This window comes from Euprymna scolopes, chromosome 46 (assembly GCF_053919585.1).
Source record: "Euprymna scolopes isolate OS-2025 chromosome 46, ASM5391958v1, whole genome shotgun sequence".
NCBI lineage: Eukaryota > Metazoa > Mollusca > Cephalopoda > Sepiida > Sepiolidae > Euprymna > Euprymna scolopes.
The window spans coordinates 214,196,674-214,219,753 of NC_136527.1; positions in this window are offsets into that span (position 1 = coordinate 214,196,674).

Below are 23,080 nucleotides of genomic sequence, written 5' to 3' on the forward strand. Positions count from 1 at the left end.
GAGAGAGAGAGAGATAGAGAGAGGGAGAGAGAGAGAGAAATAAAATCAAAAGAATGTAGTGTTTACCTAATATACGCAATGGTAAAGTATAATCTAGTATAAATACTATTATTTATTTATAGATAATTTAATCCCAACAGAATAAAAAAGCTTAATACGCAATAGAGAGTAGAGCTTATTATAAGAGAAAGGAAATTAAAACTGTAGCAACAACTCCGGAGATAATGGAATACCAAGGAAAAATTTTAGAAACAATTTCTCAAATAAAGTGGTAAAATATAAAAAGGTAATTATAAAACTCTTCAATATTTTCGGATCAAAATGTAGAAGTCGTGCTATAAAATTCCAAAACAACGTCTTCCGACCTGTTCAATATTTGATAGTTTATAAGACTTTCCCTAAATGCGTTAAAAGTACAGTAAAATTTAAAGGGGGTAGTATAATTGTATGGGACATGATATGTTTTTTTTTACATGGGGTCACCACTTATCAAGGCCCGAAGGCCACTCAGGGATAAGGGTTATTGCATGTACAGTGATCAATGAGATAGTATTGTAGTAATCATTAGTATTAGTGGTTTTGATAGAATGACTTACTTAAGGGGGCGGTTTGTCAGGAGTTTGTTTATGTTGGACTTGAAGACATCCAAGTTGTAGTCAGGTGGGAAACAGGCAAGCGGCAGAGAGTTCCACTGGCGTGCAGTTCTAAGAAAGAAGCTTTGCTCATGGAATCTACGTTTGGATTTAGGCACAGATAAAGAGTGGGGAAAATTATTGGCAGTAGTTTCAGCCAGACGGGTGTTTCTCGTGAAAGATTGGCGAGGGGACGAGGGGTTGTATCTCAGACAAGCACCTGCCATGAAAATAGCAATAAAACAAAGACTGGCTCGCAACGTCTCTTCTGTGGGAGAGAGGTTGCAGGGTAGAGAAAAGGGCATCCCCCACTAAGCCACGAAATATATTTTGTACTCTGTCAAGGCAGGATAGGCTGTTTTTAGCAGCTCCTGTCCAGATATGGCAACAGTATTCCATCCTTGGACGTACTTGGCTTTTATACAGATAGAGAATTGCATCAGTAGTGAGATATCTTCTGGAGCGGTAGAAGGATACCACCATTTTCCCAACGTTCCTGGCAACAGATTTGATGCACGTGTTCCATTTCAGATTAGGAGTAAAGGTCAAACCCACAATCTTGTCAAAACATGGAGCCTCCCCAAGACGAGAGCCATCCATTTCAATTGATTCCAGATGGGGATCAGAGCGATTGATGATGTAAAGATTGAAGCTTGGTTTTAGATGCATTAAAAGTGACCAGCCACCTCTTCCCCCATTGTACCACGTGCTCAAGATCAAAGGAGAGAGAATCAGAGAGTTTTGTCATTTACGTCCTTTGATGTGTTGCTGTAGATGGTCCTGTCATCAGCATAGATGTCAACGAATGATTTAAGTATGTGTTTAGGGATATCATTGATGTCGATCAGGAAGAGAGCTGGGCCCAGGATGGACCCCTGGGGGACTTCAGCATTAATACTGTGGGCCTCTGATTTCTGACCATCAACCACTACTCTTATGAACCTATCAGGGAGAAATGATTTAATGATTGAGAAAACATTTCCAGTTATACTGTAGCTGGAAATCTTGTGAAGTAGGCCCTTATGCCATCTTCAAAAGGAAATGGCCCCTTTGTGAGAATTCATGGAAAAGTAAATGCACGAATGTACAGAGAATTGATTAGAGAACATGTGGTTCCTAGTATTTCTGATTCTGATATCTTTATGCCATAAAGCAAAAAATAGTTTTAGGAGAGCTAAATAAATTCAACATTTGCGTTATGCATTGGCCAATTGAAAATGTTTGGAAAGTTATTGGTGATAAGACCACAGACCCCCCCCCCCCCCCAAAAAAAAAATCTTGATGATTTATGGGAATGTATAAGAAAATCCCGGAATAATATCTCCCTCTAACATGTGAACGATTATTTCTGTCTTGCAGCAAATAATGCCATAGTGTGATTGAAAACAAGGGCCTTTTCATTAAATACTGAAAGGATTCTTTGTTTTTTCATTAATAACGGGCACCAGTAATTTAATTAAAAGTGTTTATATGTAAAAACTAATATGCATTCAAACTCAAAAATAAAAATCAAAAATAAAATATTTTTATTAAAAATTGGGAAACTCACAAAAAACATTTTTTCCCCTTTTACATAGATAAAGTTCGAAGCCATTTAAAATAAAATGATCGATAGTTCCTTAACTTATTTTATTTTTTACATAGACGTTACCACTTATCAAGGCCGATAGGCCACTCAAGGATAAGGGTTAAAATAAAATAATCGATCGTTCCTTAACTTTTGGACGATACTGTATATGGAATTAAAAATTTACGAAAACTTTATATATATATATATATATATATATATATATCATAGATAAAAAAATATATGAAAGTATATTGCTCATCAAACAAATTAATTTACTTACAATTGGCATATATAAGAAAAAATCATAGACCATTGTTGAAATATTTAAGGAAAAACAGTTAACTTAAATATTTCAACAAAATGAATAAGCTTTAAAAAAAAGTGTACATATTTATTTAACGCATTTTTAAAAGTGTATATATATAGACATTGAACAACCCAACCTTCCCATACGCACATATATATTTGTCCTTCCCGACATGGGTAGGATTCAAAAACTATTCTCTTTTTCGTATGGTCTATGACTTTTTCTTTTCTTGCATTTTTACTTCAATATCCTGAAGATGTCCTCTGAAATAAGGACGAAACGTTGATTATTTTAATAATTTCATTCAGTGTTTCTATTTTTCTCAAAACATAACGTCAACCACCGCTGGTATTTTTATTATATATATATATATATATATATATATATATATATATATATATATATATATATATATATAGTACAGAAAATATTCAAATTAATAAATTATGTACATTATAACGCGGTTGTTTTGCAAAAAAATATTTTTAAGAAAAAGAATCATCACAGAATAAAAATTTTAAAAACTAATAAAAAAATTATATTTTCAATAATTCACGCTAATTAAAAAACATTAAGTAAAAATGCGGTTTTGTAGATTGCTGGGAAGTAATTTTTCAAATAAATCAGAATAGAATATAAACAATAATTATAAAAACTCTTGAATAATTTTAGATTAACAAACGCAAATGCTGTGCGATTAAAATTCCTCCTTCGATAGGAAATAAACAACAAGTTTTGTTTCATATTTAAACACGTCTCCATCTCGTTTGTTTTCGTTCGATATGAAAACAAAATCAATATTCTTTCCTTAATTTAACACAGAGGATATACAACAAGAATGGAATGGAATACTGTTGTCACATAAGGACAGGGGCTGCTAGAAAGGACTTGTCCTGCCTTGATAGAGTACAAAATAGATTTCATAGCCTCGTAGGGAATGTCCTTTTCTCTTCCCTGCAACCTCTATCTCACAGAAGAGATGTTGCGAGTTTGTCTCTGCTTTATCGTTATTTTCATGGAAAGTGTGACCATTCTACTATTATAAAGCATTTGTTTTGCAACAGAATTATTTAAAAAAAATAATTTTCACAGAATAAAAATGTTAAAATCTAATAAAAAATGTATAATTTCAAATTTCTTCAGAAAAACAATTGAATGTCCTCTGTTAAGTAAATTCTCAAATAAATCAGAATAAAATATTTAAAAAAATATAAAAACTCTTCCATATGTTTGGATTAAAAAACGCAAATGTTGTATGATTAAAATTCAACAAGTATTTTTTTCAAATCTACTGGTGTGCAACTCCAGTTATTACCGGTCTTACAAAATATTATTGAATGTAATATTTTATAAAAGACTATCCCAGCTAAATAAAATTGCTCAATATATAAGATAGAGCAAATAAATCATAATTTCTATTGAATTTTAATCGCACAAAAATATTCAAGAGTTTTTATAATTAGTTTTATATTCTATTCTAATTTTTTTGAGAATTTACTTAGCAACGCTCTAGAAAACCGCATTTTTACTTAATATTTTTTAATGTGAATTATAATTTTTTATTAAATTTTTTTCTGTGATAATTCTTTTTTTAATCATTTCTTTGCAAAACAAATACGTTATAATTTACATGATTTATTAACTTGAAAATGTTTTGTACACATATATATATAAAGTTTTCGTAAATTTTTTATTACAAATATATATGTGTGTATATATATATATATATATATATATATATATATATATATATATATATATATTAAATTATAAAGTTTTTTAACAGCAATCTAGGAAACCGCATTTTTACTTATTATTTATTATTTTTTGTGATAATCCTCAAAATCAAAATATCAAAATAAAAAGAATTATCACAAAAAAATCTAACAAAAAATTATAATTTCAATAATTCACGCTAATTAAAAAATAGTAAGCAATATTGCTGCTAAGTAAATTCTCAAATAAATTAGAATAGAATATAAAATTAATTATAAAAACTCTTGAATATTTTCGTGCGATTAAAATTCAATAGAAAATTAGCAACAAGTTGTTTTTTTTTCATATTTAAACATGTCTTCAAGCCGTTCGTTTTCGTCCGATATAAAAACAAAATCAATATTATTAAACACAAAAAAAAAATACAACGAAACAATATGGAAACTCTACAATACTTACAGATGAAAAATAGCAAATGTCGATGAGATTTCTCCTTCAAGAAAGATTCCGAAACTTTTTCTTCAGGTGTAAATTAATATAAAACTCTTTTTCTGTTTAAACGCAGTATTTTTAAATAGATTTTATCTTAGCAAGTGTTAAATGCCAAACAAAATCAAATTTAGAATGAATTCATATATATATATATATATATATATATATATATATATATAATCATTTGTAATTTGATCTGTGTTTGTATATATCATAGTATATCATTGCTGCTTTTAATGATGAATGAACTCGGAAATCTGTTTATTCTATTTGACTGGTTCTGTATTTATGTTTGTTCAAAGTTCAACCACATACACACACAAAAAAAAACGGATTCTCTTCGGGTAAATAATTATAAGAAACAAATGTGTAGATATGACGTTTCTGACTTTTTTTTAGATGAGGATTGGTTATATGTATTAATATTATTATTCATCGAACTACTGTTCTCATCTTGAGTATTATTCTCACAATGTTTCGGTCACCTCCGACCTTCTTCAGGGGTATCTTGTCGAACTCGGGAATGTTTCTGTCGAACTCGGGAATTTGGACGGAACTTCGAGCGGAACCCTTTATTTACTAAATGGGGGTAGGATGCTCTTGTTCCGTCAGCCATGACTGGATAGATGTCCTAAGTAATTCAAAAATGTATTTTTCGGTCGCCCACACTGAGGATTGAACCTTCAGGAGAATATCACTTTTACAATTGATATATATGTATTAACACAAGTGCCATTTGACCGTATGAGGCCAAGTGAAACAAACGACCACCATGCTTTTTAGCCTCGAGTATCCAAGAAAAAAAAACCAAAGCTAAGTAAAAATTCCTAACTGTTCGCATATAATTTAAAGCTAATATTCTTTCCATTTTCAGGCATATTGTAACCGATAACTTTTCTTCACTTAAATAGACTATTTCGCCGCTTACAATGCCATGTCACTTAATTAATAAGTCAATGCTATAGTAAAGACAAACTCGGTAAAAAAAGAAATTATGCTAAGTTATTTAAAGGACATGAAAACCTTATTTAAATATCATTTCCACCGTGTTATAAATCTAGACTTATTGCATGTTCAATTATTGCATATATTAAAAAAAAAACCTATAAATAATTAGATTTATTGAATTAAACCTAAAACTCTATGATTCTCAATTTATTGTTGGTTTTCCTTCACGACGGTTAAAACTTATTTCAACGAATCCTTACGCACCGTAAGTTTATTATTTAAATTCTTTCCTAAAGCTGTACTTTTCAACTGCACATTTCCTTTTCAGTTTTTTCCGCTTTTCACCTTGTACGTTACTTATGCCATTACTTTTACGTTATATCTATTAATATTTTATTTCCATCATATTTGTTTGAAACGCGTATTCAATTGTTAACATTAATACCCCTAAAAACGATACACATGTAAAGAAATATGTCGCGCCGCCAACTGGAACACTTTTCACTAAGTGACCCCCCTCCCTCTAAATCAGCCCACACCGTCTCCCTAATTAGATAGCATCTTGGTACCACAAGTGCCATTTGACCGTATGAGGCCAAGTGAAACAAACGACCACCATGCTTTTTAGCCTCGAGTATCCAAGAAAAAAAAACCAAAGCTAAGTAAAAATTCCTAACTGTTCGCATATAATTTAAAGCTAATATTCTTTCCATTTTCAGGCATATTGTAACCGATAACTTTTCTTCACTTAAATAGACTATTTCGCCGCTTACAATGCCATGTCACTTAATTAATAAATCAATGCTATAGTAAAGACAAACTCGGTAAAAAAAGAAATTATGCTAAGTTATTTAGAGGACATGAAAACCTTATTTAAATATCATTTCCACCGTGTTATAAATCTAGACTTATTGCATGTTCAATTATTGCATATATTAAAAAAAAACCTATAAATAATTAGATTTATTGAATTAAACCTAAAACTCTATGATACTCAATTTATTGTTGGTTTTCCTTCACGACGGTTAAAACTTATTTCAACGAATCCTTACGCACCGTAAGTTTATTATTTAAATTCTTTCCTAAAGCTGTACTTTTCAACTGCACATTTCCTTTTCAGTTTTTTCCGCTTTTCACCTTGTACGTTACTTATGCCATTACTTTTACGTTATATCTATTAATATTTTATTTCCATCATATTTGTTTGAAACGCGTATTCAATTGTTAACATTAATACCCCTAAAAACGATACACATGTAAAGAAATATGTCGCGCCGCCAACTGGAACACTTTTCACTAAGTGACCCCCCTCCCTCTAAATCAGCCCACACCGTCTCCCTAATTAGATAGCATCTTGGTACCACAAGTGCCATTTGACCGTATGAGGCCAAGTGAAACAAACGACCACCATGCTTTTTAGCCTCGAGTATCCAAGAAAAAAAAACCAAAGCTAAGTAAAAATTCCTAACTGTTCGCATATAATTTAAAGCTAATATTCTTTCCATTTTCAGGCATATTGTAACCGATAACTTTTCTTCACTTAAATAGACTATTTCGCCGCTTACAATGCCATGTCACTTAATTAATAAGTCAATGCTATAGTAAAGACAAACTCGGTAAAAAAAGAAATTATGCTAAGTTATTTAGAGGACATGAAAACCTTATTTAAATATCATTTCCACCGTGTTATAAATCTAGACTTATTGCATGTTCAATTATTGCATATATTAAAAAAAAACCTATAAATAATTAGATTTATTGAATTAAACCTAAAACTCTATGATTCTCAATTTATTGTTGGTTTTCCTTCACGACGGTTAAAACTTATTTCAACGAATCCTTACGCACCGTAAGTTTATTATTTAAATTCTTTCCTAAAGCTGTACTTTTCAACTGCACATTTCCTTTTCAGTTTTTTCCGCTTTTCACCTTGTACGTTACTTATGCCATTACTTTTACGTTATATCTATTAATATTTTATTTCCATCATATTTGTTTGAAACGCGTATTCAATTGTTAACATTAATACCCCTAAAAACGATACACATGTAAAGAAATATGTCGCGCCGCCAACTGGAACACTTTTCACTAAGTGACCCCCCTCCCTCTAAATCAGCCCACACCGTCTCCCTAATTAGATAGCATCTTGGTACCACAAGTGCCATTTGACCGTATGAGGCCAAGTGAAACAAACGACCACCATGCTTTTTAGCCTCGAGTATCCAAGAAAAAAAAACCAAAGCTAAGTAAAAATTCCTAACTGTTCGCATATAATTTAAAGCTAATATTCTTTCCATTTTCAGGCATATTGTAACCGATAACTTTTCTTCACTTAAATAGACTATTTCGCCGCTTACAATGCCATGTCACTTAATTAATAAGTCAATGCTATAGTAAAGACAAACTCGGTAAAAAAAGAAATTATGCTAAGTTATTTAGAGGACATGAAAACCTTATTTAAATATCATTTCCACCGTGTTATAAATCTAGACTTATTGCATGTTCAATTATTGCATATATTAAAAAAAAACCTATAAATAATTAGATTTATTGAATTAAACCTAAAACTCTATGATTCTCAATTTATTGTTGGTTTTCCTTCACGACGGTTAAAACTTATTTCAACGAATCCTTACGCACCGTAAGTTTATTATTTAAATTCTTTCCTAAAGCTGTACTTTTCAACTGCACATTTCCTTTTCAGTTTTTTCCGCTTTTCACCTTGTACGTTACTTATGCCATTACTTTTACGTTATATCTATTAATATTTTATTTCCATCATATTTGTTTGAAACGCGTATTCAATTGTTAACATTAATACCCCTAAAAACGATACACATGTAAAGAAATATGTCGCGCCGCCAACTGGAACACTTTTCACTAAGTGACCCCCCTCCCTCTAAATCAGCCCACACCGTCTCCCTAATTAGATAGCATCTTGGTACCACAAGTGCCATTTGACCGTATGAGGCCAAGTGAAACAAACGACCACCATGCTTTTTAGCCTCGAGTATCCAAGAAAAAAAAACCAAAGCTAAGTAAAAATTCCTAACTGTTCGCATATAATTTAAAGCTAATATTCTTTCCATTTTCAGGCATATTGTAACCGATAACTTTTCTTCACTTAAATAGACTATTTCGCCGCTTACAATGCCATGTCACTTAATTAATAAGTCAATGCTATAGTAAAGACAAACTCGGTAAAAAAAGAAATTATGCTAAGTTATTTAGAGGACATGAAAACTTTATTTAAGTACGATACTTAATATAATCAGCCATCGAAAAAAAAAAATTAAAAAAAATTTATTTTTTTTTTATTTTTTTATTTTTTTTTTAAGAAAAAAAATAAAAAGTTATAAACATCAGTGACCCCCCCTTGCTTGTACACGTCCATTTCCTTTCCGGATCCCTGCTCCGAACTTATGCTCGTGATCCATCATCTCATCTGAAGATGAGGGGCTCTTATGCCTTACACAACAATTTATCAGTCTATACTATTGTCTATAAACTGATATCATCAACAATTAGATAAGCTGTTTTTAAATTTCCCCTCTTGACAAAATTGCAAACCGGAATGCAAACGGATTTTCCTTTGCGTTAGAGGATTGAACTGAAGCAGTATACTTAATATGTACAATACGTGCGTACTAAACTAAACCACCTTTGTTACCTATATAAAATCGCCTATACTGAATCCTCATCGGCTCAAAGCTCTCTGTATCCCCAGACTCTTAATTTCTCAAATCTTATATCACCAAGACATCCTTCTTAATTGATACAAGAATCCTCCTGAGCAGTTCAACATCCAGTGATCATATATCCAATCCTCATGAAACTGCTTATATCACCCTGAATATTACCTTAAATCTTTATTCTATCCCTAAGCAAAGTAGAACACCTAATAACACTCTAGTCAACTACTTTTAAAATTAGAAAAACCCAGTTTCAATATTAGAAGTACATCGTCCCTCACCTTGACTACGGACTTTTGCAATAAGTCATGAAACTATTGTACCTAAAATTCCTCTCCAAACTACAAAATACTGCTGCTTGTATACTAAGCAAGTACCTCCTATAGATACTTTACCTCCAAGATGACTGCCTTGTCTGTTTTGCATGACAAACCTTATTATTTTTTACTTAAATTCTCTTTCTCCTGATCACTAACAAATCAAATCTGCTCTACTTCCTAAGTTGACACTAAACAAATCCGTCTCCCGTAACTTAGATGGGTCCTTGCTCTCCGCCCTTGACCTTAACAAACTCGCAAATCGATACCCATTAACACCTAAAATTTCCTAGGCATGCTCCCGATTATAACTCCCAACCCATAACCAAGCTTCTAAGTAAATACTTACTAGCCTTAGTCCAATACATTGACTTAAAGTAATCTATAATGAACAGTAACCGTTAATATCTCTTTATTAAGAGATAGTATTGCAATAATTATTACACAAACTAAACCGGTACTCATTGAAATAAAAACTTCCGGATATTAAGAGAAAGGCGAAGTCATTCTCCTTAGTTGTAGTCTAAAGGCAACTTACTCAAATTGTCTAAAATTCCATGCATTCGTATACAATACTACTTATCCATCCATCTATACTTTTACTATACTTACAGAATATGCAATAACCTATATCTATCAGGTATAACTGTACTCCATTTCAAATGTTCTCTTGTCTCTATACTGAACATATCTAATCTTTCAGTCTTACTAAATGTCCGGTTTGGGCACCAAATCAGAATTTCTAATAGAAAGTAGATCATACTCTAGCACTTTATCCTAATTCCTAAACCTACTAAACCATATCTAACCATACATTCCTAAACCTACTAAACCATATCTAACCATACATTGCTAAACTTACAAAACTATATCTAACCATACATCAACTCGACTCTCTCGATCCAATACTGTAGCAAATTTAACTGCTTCCACTGCATGAATTTTTACGTATGCCCTCTCTCAGTATAAATGAAAATGGACAGCATAATAATGCCCTTTTTAAACCACACTTGAGGAGTGAAAATCTTCTGTAGAAGCTAACCTAAATGCCCGATTTTCCAGGAGATATTAACCTAAATAACCAATAAATATTAACTACCCATGCGGGGTCGCAGAAATACCTGGATTAGGACCCAGGCGCGGGGCGAACCCCCTCGGAGCTGATGGACCCGTAGGTCTTCCCAGGCCATCCGTCTAGGAGAAGGAAAACTCTGAAACTAAACCTAGGGGAGGGAGGCCTCTTCAGTCCTGGACGACAACCTTCCTAGAGCTGGTGACTCAAACAAATCACCGGTTGGCAAACCTAAACTGCTTAAGGAGGAGATAGACTCTGTCTATCGCTCGGCTTTCATACTCCTTCTTTGCCTATTGGCCAGGCGTAGAGGTACTATCACAGGGACTCGCTTGAATCACCCAGTGGTTGACCTTGTTTCCTGACTAGGGTAATGAACGCCGCTTTTCCCCACTCCTGCCACATCCCATCCCCCTAAACTGGACACAGTGGGGTGCTTCAGTGCCATATATGTCAGTGCAGTTGGACTGGGCTGGCTTTGCCTAATGGATTGAGGGTACCGGATTGACAGTTCCTGGCTGCTGTTTCCGACTGATAGTACAGGAGCCCTAACTCTTTGGTAGCGCTTAGAGCGGCTGCTCAATCAACAGTTGTAAAATATCGGGATGTTTGTAGTGCCATGTCGCGCATGGAAAGGGACCCTGCACTCATCCCCGGTGGGCTTTCCCGAGGCCACAATCCTGTGGGTGAGGACAGCTGATGGTCTACTTGTATTGCATGTCTGGTATTCTGCACAACTACTTGTCCAGCACCCCCTCACTCATCCACCCTAACTGAAACTTTTAAATAAAATAAAATGAAATGACAGATCAAGCAAAAGTTACGTTTAAACCAGGACCAAACTCAAAGAAAACCAACCTGCCTCCTCCCTTGAGGCTTGCATTTACTAATATCCGCGGGCTTAGAACTAACTTAGATGATGTTGAGTCATTTCTCCTTGTAAACACCCCGGATATCTTAGCATTAAGTGAAACTAACCTTCACTCCTCCATACCCTCTAACCACTTTAACATGCCTGGTTATCTCCCACTCTACCGTAAGGACTCGGACAGACATATGCATGGACTTGGAGTCTATATTCGAAACACCCTCCCCCTAACTAGAGAAATAAAACTAGAATCAGAGGGCCAGGCCTTTATGTGCTTCAGACTAAATATGCAACACAATATTAGCTACTTATATTTTCTCTACCGCTCTCCCTCAAACCAAGACTGTACCCTAATAAACAAAGTCTCAGACAGCATAGATATAGCACTCTCCCTCGATACTAGCGCACAAATACATGTATTTGGTGACTTCAATGTCCACCACAGTAACTGGCTAGGATTCTCAAATCACACAGACGTAGCTGGTAGCGCCACATATAGCTTCTCTATATCTCATTCCCTATCTCAGATGGTTACATTTCCGACACGTTTCCCAGACCAGCACGATCAACATGCCTCACTTCTAGATCTCTTTCTGACAACAGTTCCCAATGACTGTACAACAAATGCCCATAGCCCACTCGGGAATGCTGATCACGCTGTGATAATGGTAGAAATCAGCCTAAATTCTCGCCCTAAAACTGAAGACCCACTACTCAAAACAACGAGGTATTACAAAAAGGCTGATTGGGAAGCCATCAGGGAGCTCATCAGAGATGCCCCATGGCAAAATATCTTTACTCTTCCAGCGGAACAGTGTGCAAATGAGACAACTGAATGGTTCAAAACTGCTATTGAAGCACATGTTCCCGCACGGAAATACTATAGCAAGCCCCACTCCCCCCAATGGTTTACTTCTGCTTGTGCAGCTGCCATTTGTCAAAGGCAGCATGCGTTCCGCAGATTCAACCGACATAAGTCCAGCTCAAATAAACAGAAGTTTATAGAAGCTAGAAATAATTGTAAGAGAGTGATAGACACAGCTAAGTCAGATTACTCTGAAACCACCAGAAAGCGCATCGAAGCACAGAAATTAGGAACCCGGGATTTTTGGAAAATCTACAACAGCGTAGTTAATAATGGACAGTCAATTATTCCCCCACTAACAAACAATCATGAGGTTGCTTGCACGGCAACTGACAAGGCTAATCTGCTTGCCAGTCGGTTTGCCTCAAACTCCACACTGAACTCGGTACACCACTCACTCCCTGATTTTCCTCTGCGAACAGACGCCACACTTGACGACTTGAAAATCACCCCTTCTCAGGTACATGCTATTATAAAAAACCTAGACACCTCTAAAGCATGTGGACCAGATCTCATCCCGGCTGTGCTATTAAAAAAATGCTCTGCCGAGGTTGCTCCAGTTCTGTCCAAACTTTACAATAAATGCCTTAACGAATCTTGTTTTCCCGACTGCTGGAAAACCGCCTCTGTGGTACCAGTCTTCAAGAATTCTGGTGAAAGAACTGACCCACTAAATTATCGCCCCATTAGCCTCCTCCCGCTTTTCGCCAAAATATTTGAGTCCTTAGTTAATAAAGCCCTAGTCCAGCACCTAACAGCTGCTAAACTCTTGACTGACAAACAATATGGATTCAGGCAAGCCCGTTCAACAGCAGATATCTTAACTGTAGTTTCTGAACGTATATACCGTTCATTGGATAAAACAGGGGAGGGTAGAGCGGTGGCCCTTGATATATCTAAGGCTTTTGACAGGGTATGGCACGATGGTCTTCTAAGGAAAATTAGATCATATGGAATCACTGGAAGAATTCATAACGTAATTAAATCCTTCTTAAGTAATAGAAAAATCAAAGTTGTCCTCGACGGACGTACATCCAAACAATATGACATAAATGCGGGAGTGCCTCAGGGGTCTATCCTTGGACCTCTATTGTTCCTGATATTCATAAACGACCTCCCTGATAATATTGTTTCGGAGATGGGTATATTTGCCGATGACACCACTCTCTATAACAGATATGAGGGGAAAACAAATGAACACATATCCAAGAAAATGGCAGAAACACTAGAGGATGACCTCCAATCCGTAGTGGAATGGGGACAAAAATGGTTGGTCTCATTCAATGCTGCTAAGACTAAGCTTGTTTCCTTCAATAACTACAAGAAACCTTCTCTACCACCAATAGCAATGGCCAAGAACACATTGCCTGAAAGTACTTCTTTTAAACTCCTCGGCCTAACGTTTACAGGGAATATGAACTGGAATAGATACATTGAGAGCATTGCCAAGGCTGCTGCAAGGAAGGTTGGCTCCCTCTACCGTGCTAGAAAACTACTTACGCCTGCCAGTATCCTATACCTCTATAAGGCAACCATTCGCCCATGTATGGAGTACTGTTGTCACATCTGGGCTGGTGCATCTGCTGCTTGTCTCTCGCTCCTGGACAGGGTTCAAAAAAGAGTCGCAAACCTGATAGGTCCTGAACTGTCATCTGGGCTTCAACCTCTGTCCCATCGACGAGATGTTGCATCCCTCTGCCTGTTCTACAAATACTTTAATGGTGAATGCTCTGACGAACTGCAAACACTTGTACCTCCCCGACGTAACTACCCCCGACAAACCCGACAAGCTACTAAGTCTCATCCCTTTACAGTGGAGATCCCTAGGTGCAAGAAAGCCTTTTACTCCAATAGTTTCTTCCCCAGAACTGCGGGTCTTTGGAACTCCCTTCCGGGATTCTGCTTTCCCAACTGCAATGATATGCAGAAGTTCAAGTGTAATGTTAACAAACATCTTTCTACTCTTCTCCCTTCATAATGACCCCGCTAATTAATTCCCTAATAGTAGCCCCCTGCTTCAAAGTGGCACTGTGCCTTGTTTGGGGTGAAAATTGAATAAAAAAAAAAAAAAAAAAAAAAAAACACACACACACACACACACACACACACGTATATACAATAGAAATATACGAACATGAAAAGTAATATGGTTAAGCTTAAACATAAATACATATTTGTGATTTCGTCAACAGTTATTTTTTGCGATACCTCTTGGAGAGCGTCCCACAACTCGTCCTTGCTCTTAAATTGGCGTCCACTTGCGTAGAGGCGTCGCTTCATGATACTCCAAAGGTTCACAATCGTGTCCAAATCTTGTGAAACCACAGGCCACTCCATCTTCCGTAGCGTAGAGAACCGCAGTTGTTGCAAACACTTTTTGCTTTTGTTTGTTGTATGCGAGTGAGCATTATTCTGCATAAAAATGAAGGTTCTTCTGAACGTCAACATTTGCTTCTTCAGCCATGGTGCAAAGTGCTCCTTCGGAAAAGCTATGTAAGCTTTTCACGTCATTTTTACGCCTTCTGAGACTCTCCATTTGAAAACTAAGGTACCTCCGATACTCCCAGCCCGAATCATTATCCAACTACCATCTTGTTCGCGCCTTAAACGCTAATGACGACGTCGTCCATCTCGGACCCATCCCTTGCTCCAACCATCTGGGCCATCAAGAGTTACACGCACTTCATCCGTGAACAAAACTTTGGAAAAATCCGTTTTCATGTTGTACTCTACCTATTTCAATCGGTTTTGTATGTGGTGTTGCTTTAATGGAGGCTTTGTCACAGGCTTAACAAACTTTGCCACTTCTTTCAGAAGCCGACATCGAGTACTTTTTGAGACATTCTTCAATCCGTCTTGGTCATAGACTTCTCGACTTGTCCGCCCAAGGTTCTTAACAACTTCACGTTTAATTTGGCGTAGAGAACGACGGAAACAACTCTAGATTTACCTTTATCACCTCTCTTATGGATCTTTGTAGGGTCTTTGACAAAGTTATTTACAGTTTAATCACAATGTACGGCACTCATCTGCTTTCAATAAAATCTCCCTTTCATGCTGTCATTCGTATTACTTTTCGAATTAGTAGCAACAGTAGTCGCTGAAGCGACGTGTTTTCTATGGAAACCAGTCATAATGAACGTCGCTCACCTCCTTATATATTTTTTCGATTTTGAACACCAGAAAATTCATCATAACTTTTGTTTTACTGAACGAAATTTTTTTCCCAACATAGTTGAGAAGGTGATCTATAAACTGTAATAGTTGTTTGAAATTTATTAAATGTATATATAATCATTAATTATTTGATCTGTGCTTTTGTATATATAAACATATTGTAGATGTATTGAATTACCAATGAACACGGAAATGCCTTTATTCTTTTGGCAGGTTCTGTATTCATGGTTGGTTAAAGTTTAACCACACAAAGAAAATGATTATTTTAGAGTAAACATTAAGAAAAGATGCCTTCGTATAATAAACACACATATATATACGTTTATATATATATATATATATATATATATATATGTTTATATATATATTTATATATATATATGTTTATATATATGTTTATATATACGTTTATATATATATATATATATATATATGTTTATATATATATATGTTTATATATGTGTTTATATATGTGTTTATATAAATATATAAACACACATATATATACGTTTATATATATATATGTATATATATATGTTTATATATATATTTATATATATATGTTTATATATATATAGATGCCTTCGTATAATAAACACACAAATATATACATTTATATATATATATATATATATATATATATATATATATATGTTTATATATATGTTTATATATATATTTATATATATATGTTTATATATATATTTATATATATATGTTTATATATATATGTTTATATATATATGTTTATATATATGTTTATATATGTGTTTATATAAATATATATACATACTTTATTCACATAAAATTAATATACGAAAGTATAAATTTATGCGTAAGCGTATGCGTATTTACTTCAAAAGTGCTCAATACGTAGGTAGAGCTAGTTAATAAGTCATAAAATGTCTCTAGGGTTCTTCAGGCATAAGCATAAGCCTGAAGAATCCTTAAGTGGATGAAACGCGGAATATTCAGTGTAGCTTAATCGCCATATGCATTTTATAACTTACTACTACTACTATATAAAGGAAATGATTATTTTAGAATAAACATAAACACACACACACACATATATATATATAAACATATATATATATGTTTATATATATTTTAAAAGCGAAGTGGGGCATTTTTTTAACGTTATAAAAAGAGATCGACTATAATGTAAAAAGAAACAGGATCGACTAAAAGTAAGAAAAATAAATTGAAAAGGAAAAAGATCGACTAAAAGGGGGAGAAAGAGAAAAGAAAGGGGGGAACGGTGAAGAAACTTGAAGTACTTTTCGCCGACTTTCTTCAGAAGTAAATGTCGGAATGAAGTAATGTTGGCATGAAGTCATTTCTATGAGGGGAAAAAATTAACCTGGTTGCGCCTATTTAAAAACGTTCAACGAACGTATGTGGTCCATCTGTTTGCAAAGAACAGGTCTGCAACAGTTTATTGTAAGGGCCTCCAAGAATCCGAGATGTTGAACAGACCTGGCCCTGTGCAAAATAGAGAACTATATATATATATATATATATATATATATATATATATATATGTATATATATATATATAATTTAAAGGAGATTAGAACAATAGTCTAAAGAGCTGAGTGTATTTCAATGTAACAGTCAAATTACTAGTTTAATTAAAATACAGGAAAGAGAAAGTGCTCGTTGTAATTTAGAAATATAATAAGCTCGATAGGTAAATATCCTAGAGCTAATTCAATAATAAGTAATGTGATTGATAATTTAAAGTTTAAAAATCAAATTATAATTAAATTAAAAATCCGTTTCATAAGAAGGAACAACAAAATCAATTATCTGTACGATCGTTTTCGGAAAACAATGCTTTTTATTGTGGTAGACAGGAAAAATACCCCTAACCACTTCAACATTTTAATGGGCTCGACGGATTCGACTCAGGTCACTGATCTAGTTGGCCTTTTCCTGTTAAATGAAATACATTGTATACTCCATAAACAGTTCAAACTTGAAGGAGGACTATACAGAGATGATGCACTTTTCGTAACTAACTCTACAAATAATAATTATGAAAAAGCAATTAAAGCTCTACATAAATTATGTAAAAATTATGGACTTAGTATAAAAATCGACCCTAATAAAAAAATTGTTAATTTCTTAGACATAACCTTAGATCTTGAGAATTCTACCTTTGAACCCTATCATAAACCTAACCAATCCCTACTATATGTCCACAATGAATCAAACCACCCTAAATCAATATTAAAATCAATAGTTTCTAATATCGCTTTAAGAATTTCTAGACTGTCTTCTACTAAATCCATATTTATCAAAAATGAAAAATATTACAATGAAGCCCTTAAAAACTCGGGATATAATTCGCAAATTAAATTCATGAATAAAAATGATAGAAACATAAACTGCATTGAAAATAAACCTATTAAGAGCGTAATTACATATAATATGGCAATGTCTTCCAATATGCGAGTTCAGAAAAATAACCAAGAGACAAAAAAGATAAAACCAAACCACAAATATTAGATAATAATACAAATAAACAGCAAACCAAAACCCGTAAACGTAATAAGGAGACCCTATGGTTCAACCCTCCATATTCCAAAAACCTAGAGACAAACATAGCCAGAGAATTTTTTAAAATATTATATAAGAACTTTAAAGCCCCCCTCCCCCCATAGATATAATACAATTTTCAATAAGAACACAATCAAAGTCTTTTACTCTACTAGGCCTAACCTTCATCAAAAAATAATTAGCTCTAATAATAAGAGAATTAATAAACTACAAAATACAACTATACAAAATACATCGGACTGTAACTGTAGAAGAAAAAATAAATGTCCCCTACAAGACTCATGTAAAATTAAAAATGTTATCTATAGCTGCACAGTATCAAAAAACCCAAATCTACATGAACCTATTAACAGCCATAACTCAACTACCAGATTAAATAATGACACCAACTTAAACCAATCTACCGATCAATTACAAACCAACCCACCATATAATAATCCAGCACCAGACCTAACGGAAAATAATCACAATAAGCAATATTTTGATTCCACATCTGGCCTAATAAAACATAGAATTTCAACGCACAAACATTCTTTTAAAAATAACTCTCTGTCAAACCAAACTACTCTATCCAACTATATTTGGCAACTAAAAAATAGCAATATTTCTTTCAACCTAAAATGGCGAGTAATTGAGTCTTGCAAACCATATAAACCAGGAGATAAATTCTGTGCACTATGTACAAAAGAGACCCTAAAAATTTTAAAATATGAAGATATAAAAAATTTTAAAATATGAAGATATAAAAAATGCAACCACACTATTAAATTCAAGACAGGAACTAATATTCACATGCAGTCATAAACGTTGGTTTAAATTTAATAAATATAAACCACCTTAAATCATTGAAAATTACTTATTAGTAAAAATAGATTACAATTTTTTTAATAAATTAAGTTAGACTAATTATCCCCCTTACACACTTTAAATAAAAGTAAAGAAAATATGACTAATTATCCCCCCTTACATTGTATAATTACACAAACAACATTCGAAATATAAACCGTAGCGTCTTTAAATCAAAAGTACGCTAACGGAAATAATTTATTGCACGGGCGTCCCCCTTTTTAAAATTCATCATTCAATAAGGTAAAAAGCTATAGCAAACATCTAAATGAGTATTTTAACCATAGTTCCTGATTTCAAAAGGCGAAAAATTAAAAGGTAAATTTCTCTATATATTTTTATGTATATACCTGCATATCTATGTATATGTATATATGTGTCTATTTTTTCATATATATGCATGTATATATTTGTAATGTTGTACTTAAAGCAAACTTATAATTTAAATTCAAATCTATATTTTACTCTATTTCTTTCCTATCTCTAACCCATATTAATTTTCTTATCAATTTTAAATCCAGACTTTTTATTTCAATTTTTTCAGATACATCTGCCTTACTTTTAATGCTAGGTTTATTTATGGTGTCTTTTAAATTTAATAAAAACCCTTCCAAATTTGCTGACGAGGAGACCTTGCTTATTAAAAAACTATATGTAATAATTATTGTACGTAACTTGATGTCTACCACAATAAAAAGCATTGTTTTCCGAAACGATCGTACAGATAATTGATTTTGTTGTTGTTCCTTCTCATGAAACGGATTTTTAATTTAATTATAATTTGATTTTTAAATTTTAAATTATCAATCACATTACTTACTATATATATGTATATATATGTGTGTGTGTGTGTGTGTGTGTGTGTGTGTGTGTGTGTGTGTGTGTGTGTGTGTGTGTGTGTGTGTGTGTAAGAAAATTGCAACTGTAAGTTGAACTTTACAATTAAAATTCACCGTTCGACAGAACACTAAAAAAACAATTCACACAGTCCTCATTCCGCAGAGTTCCAAAGAATGCTATTCCTGCTCCCCCTCATCAGAGGACCTAAAGAAATCAGCAAAATATATCCAGGTATGGTATAATAAATTATGAGGTTTATCTATTTTATTTTTACTTTCATCATATTTTGCTTTGGTTTTGATACCCCCAAATTCCAAGCTATCTCTTTACAACCCTTCCTTTTCATAACCTATCATACTTTCATAAATCAGAGTCCATTTTCTGTAGCCTGTTTTTGTTTCTGTGGATCTTGTTAAACTTTGTGACATATTTCAATTCTATGGAGGTCAGGTGCGAAGGAACACCCCATAATTTTATTGTAGCATATTTCTTCAAACTGAAACAGAATTATCAAAGTATACTTAGGCAGATAGATATGAAAAGTCTTTATTAAATTTTGTGCCTATTTCAACTCTATGGAGGCCAGGCGCGAACACAGACTCCACAATTTTATTATACTATCCCTATTTAAGTTATAACGTACTTACCACAGTATTATTATGTAGATCTATATCAAAAACACTTGTAAACGTTTTTTTTTTTTAATTTTTAAATTTTTTATTTCCATACTTTGTGGACCAGGAGCATACGCAGACCTCACAATTTTAATGAATCATCGTTATGTCAGATCAAACATGCCCATGCGTGAACGAACATCTCATTATTTTATTATACAATATTTCTTCAAACTGAAACATAATTATCAAAGTATACTTACGCAGATAGATATGAAAAGTATTTATTAAAGTTTGTGCCTATTTCCATTCTATGGAGGCCAGGTGCGAACGCAGATCCCATAATTTTATTATACCATCCCTATATAAGTTAAAACATACTTATCAAAGTAGTCTTTTTTATTATTACATTTTCACCCCAAACAAGGCAAATTGCCACTTTGGTGTAGGGGGCTACTATCAGGGGCAACAACTACTGGGGTACTATGTAGGGATTTGGGCAGCAAGGTGTCGGTTCACGTTACACTTGAACTTCTGCACGTCAGTACTGTTGGGGAAGCAGGGACCTGGGATGGAATTCCAGAGTCTAGCGGTTCTGGGGAAGAAACTATTGGAGTAAAAAGATCTTTTACATCTAGGGATCTCTACAGTGTGGGGGTGGGATTTAGCAGCCTGTCGGGTTTGTCGAGGGTGCACACGTCGTGGGGGCACAAGTGATTGCAGTTCGTCAGAGCATTCACCACTAAAATACTTGTAGAAAAGGCAGAGAGATGCAACATTTCGTCGATGGGACAGAGGCTGAAGCTTAGATGCCAGTTCAGGGCCTATCAGGTTTGCGACTCTCTTTTGAACCTTGTCAAGGAGCGAGAGACTAGTAGCAGATGCACCAGCCCAGATGTGGCAGCAATACTCCATACATGGGCGAATGGTGGCCTTATAGAGGTACAGGATACTTTCGGGTGTTAGTAGTTTTCTAGCACGGTAGAGAGAGCCCACCTTTCTTGCAGCAGCCCTGGCAATGCCTTCAATGTAATTGTTCCAACTCATGTTTCCTGTGAACGTTAGGCCAAGGAGTTTGAAAGATGGACTCTCAGATAAAGAGTCGTTGGCCATTGCTATAGGTGGTAGAGAAGGTTTCTTGTAATTATTGAATGAAACTAGTTTAGTCTTGGCAGCATTGAACGCGACCAACCACTTTTGTCCCCATTCCACTACAGATTGGAGGTCTTCCTCTAGTGTTTCTGCCATTTCTTTAGAAATGTGTTCATTCGTCTTCCTGTCGTGCCTGCCATAGAGTGTAGTGTCATCAGCATATATACCCATCTCAGAGGCAATGTTGTCGGGGAGGTCATTTATGAATATCAGGAACAATAGAGGTCCAAGGATAGAACCCTGGGGCACCCCCGCATTTATATCATATTGTTTAGATGTACGACCGTCGAGGACAACCTGGATTTTTCTCTTATCTAAGAAGGATTTAATTATGTTAAGTATTCTACCAGTGATACCGTATGATCTGATTTTACTGAGGAGACCCTCATGCCATACCCTGTCAAAAGCCTTAGATATATCTAGAGCTACCGCTCTGCCCTCCCCCGCGTTGTCCAGTGAATGGTATATACGTTCAGAGATCACAGTTAGGATGTCTGCTGTGGAACGGGCTTGTCTAAATCCATATTGTTTGTCAGTCAGTAGTTTAGCATCTGTAAGATGATGGACTAGAGCATGGTTAATTATGGTCTCAAATATTTTGGCAAAAAGTGGGAGGAGGCTAATGGGGCGATAATTTGATGGGTCTGTCCTTTCGCCAGAATTCTTGAATACTGGTACAACAGAAGCAGTTTTCCAACAGACCGGAAAGCAAGCTTCATTAAGGCATTTGTTGTAGAGTTTGGAGAGAACTGCAGCTACTTCGGCTGAGCACTTTTTTAATAGCACAGCTGGGATAAGATCAGGTCCACATGCTTTTGAGGTATCAAGGTTTTTTATGATAGCATGCACCTGAGCAGGGGTGGTTTTCCGATCGTTTAGTGTGGCGTCTGTCCGCATAGGAAAGTCAGGTAGGGGGTGGTTGGAAGGGTCCAGTGTGGAGTTTGAGGCAAACCGACTGGCAAGCATGTTAGCCTTGTCGGTTGCTGAGGAGACAACCTCGTGATTGTTGGTTAGTGGGGGAATTGTTGATTGCCCATTATTTACAACACTGTTGTAGATTTTCCAGAAGTCTCGAGTTCCTAGTTTTTGTGCTTCGATGCGCTTTTTAGTGGTTTCCGTAAATTCTCTCTTAGCTGTCGCTATTTCTTTCTTAACGTTATTTCTAGCTTCTATATACTTCAGTCTGTTTGAACTGGACTTATGTCGGTTAAACGTACGGTATGCATGCTGCTTTTGAGCAATGGCAGTTGCACAAGTCGACGTAAACCATTGGGGAGAGTGCGGCTTACTATAAAATTTCCGCATGGGAACATGCGCTTCAATTGCAGTTTTGAACCAGTCAGTGGTCTCGTTTGCACATTGTTCAGCAGGGAGAGAGAAAATATTTTTCCATGGAGCATCTCTAAT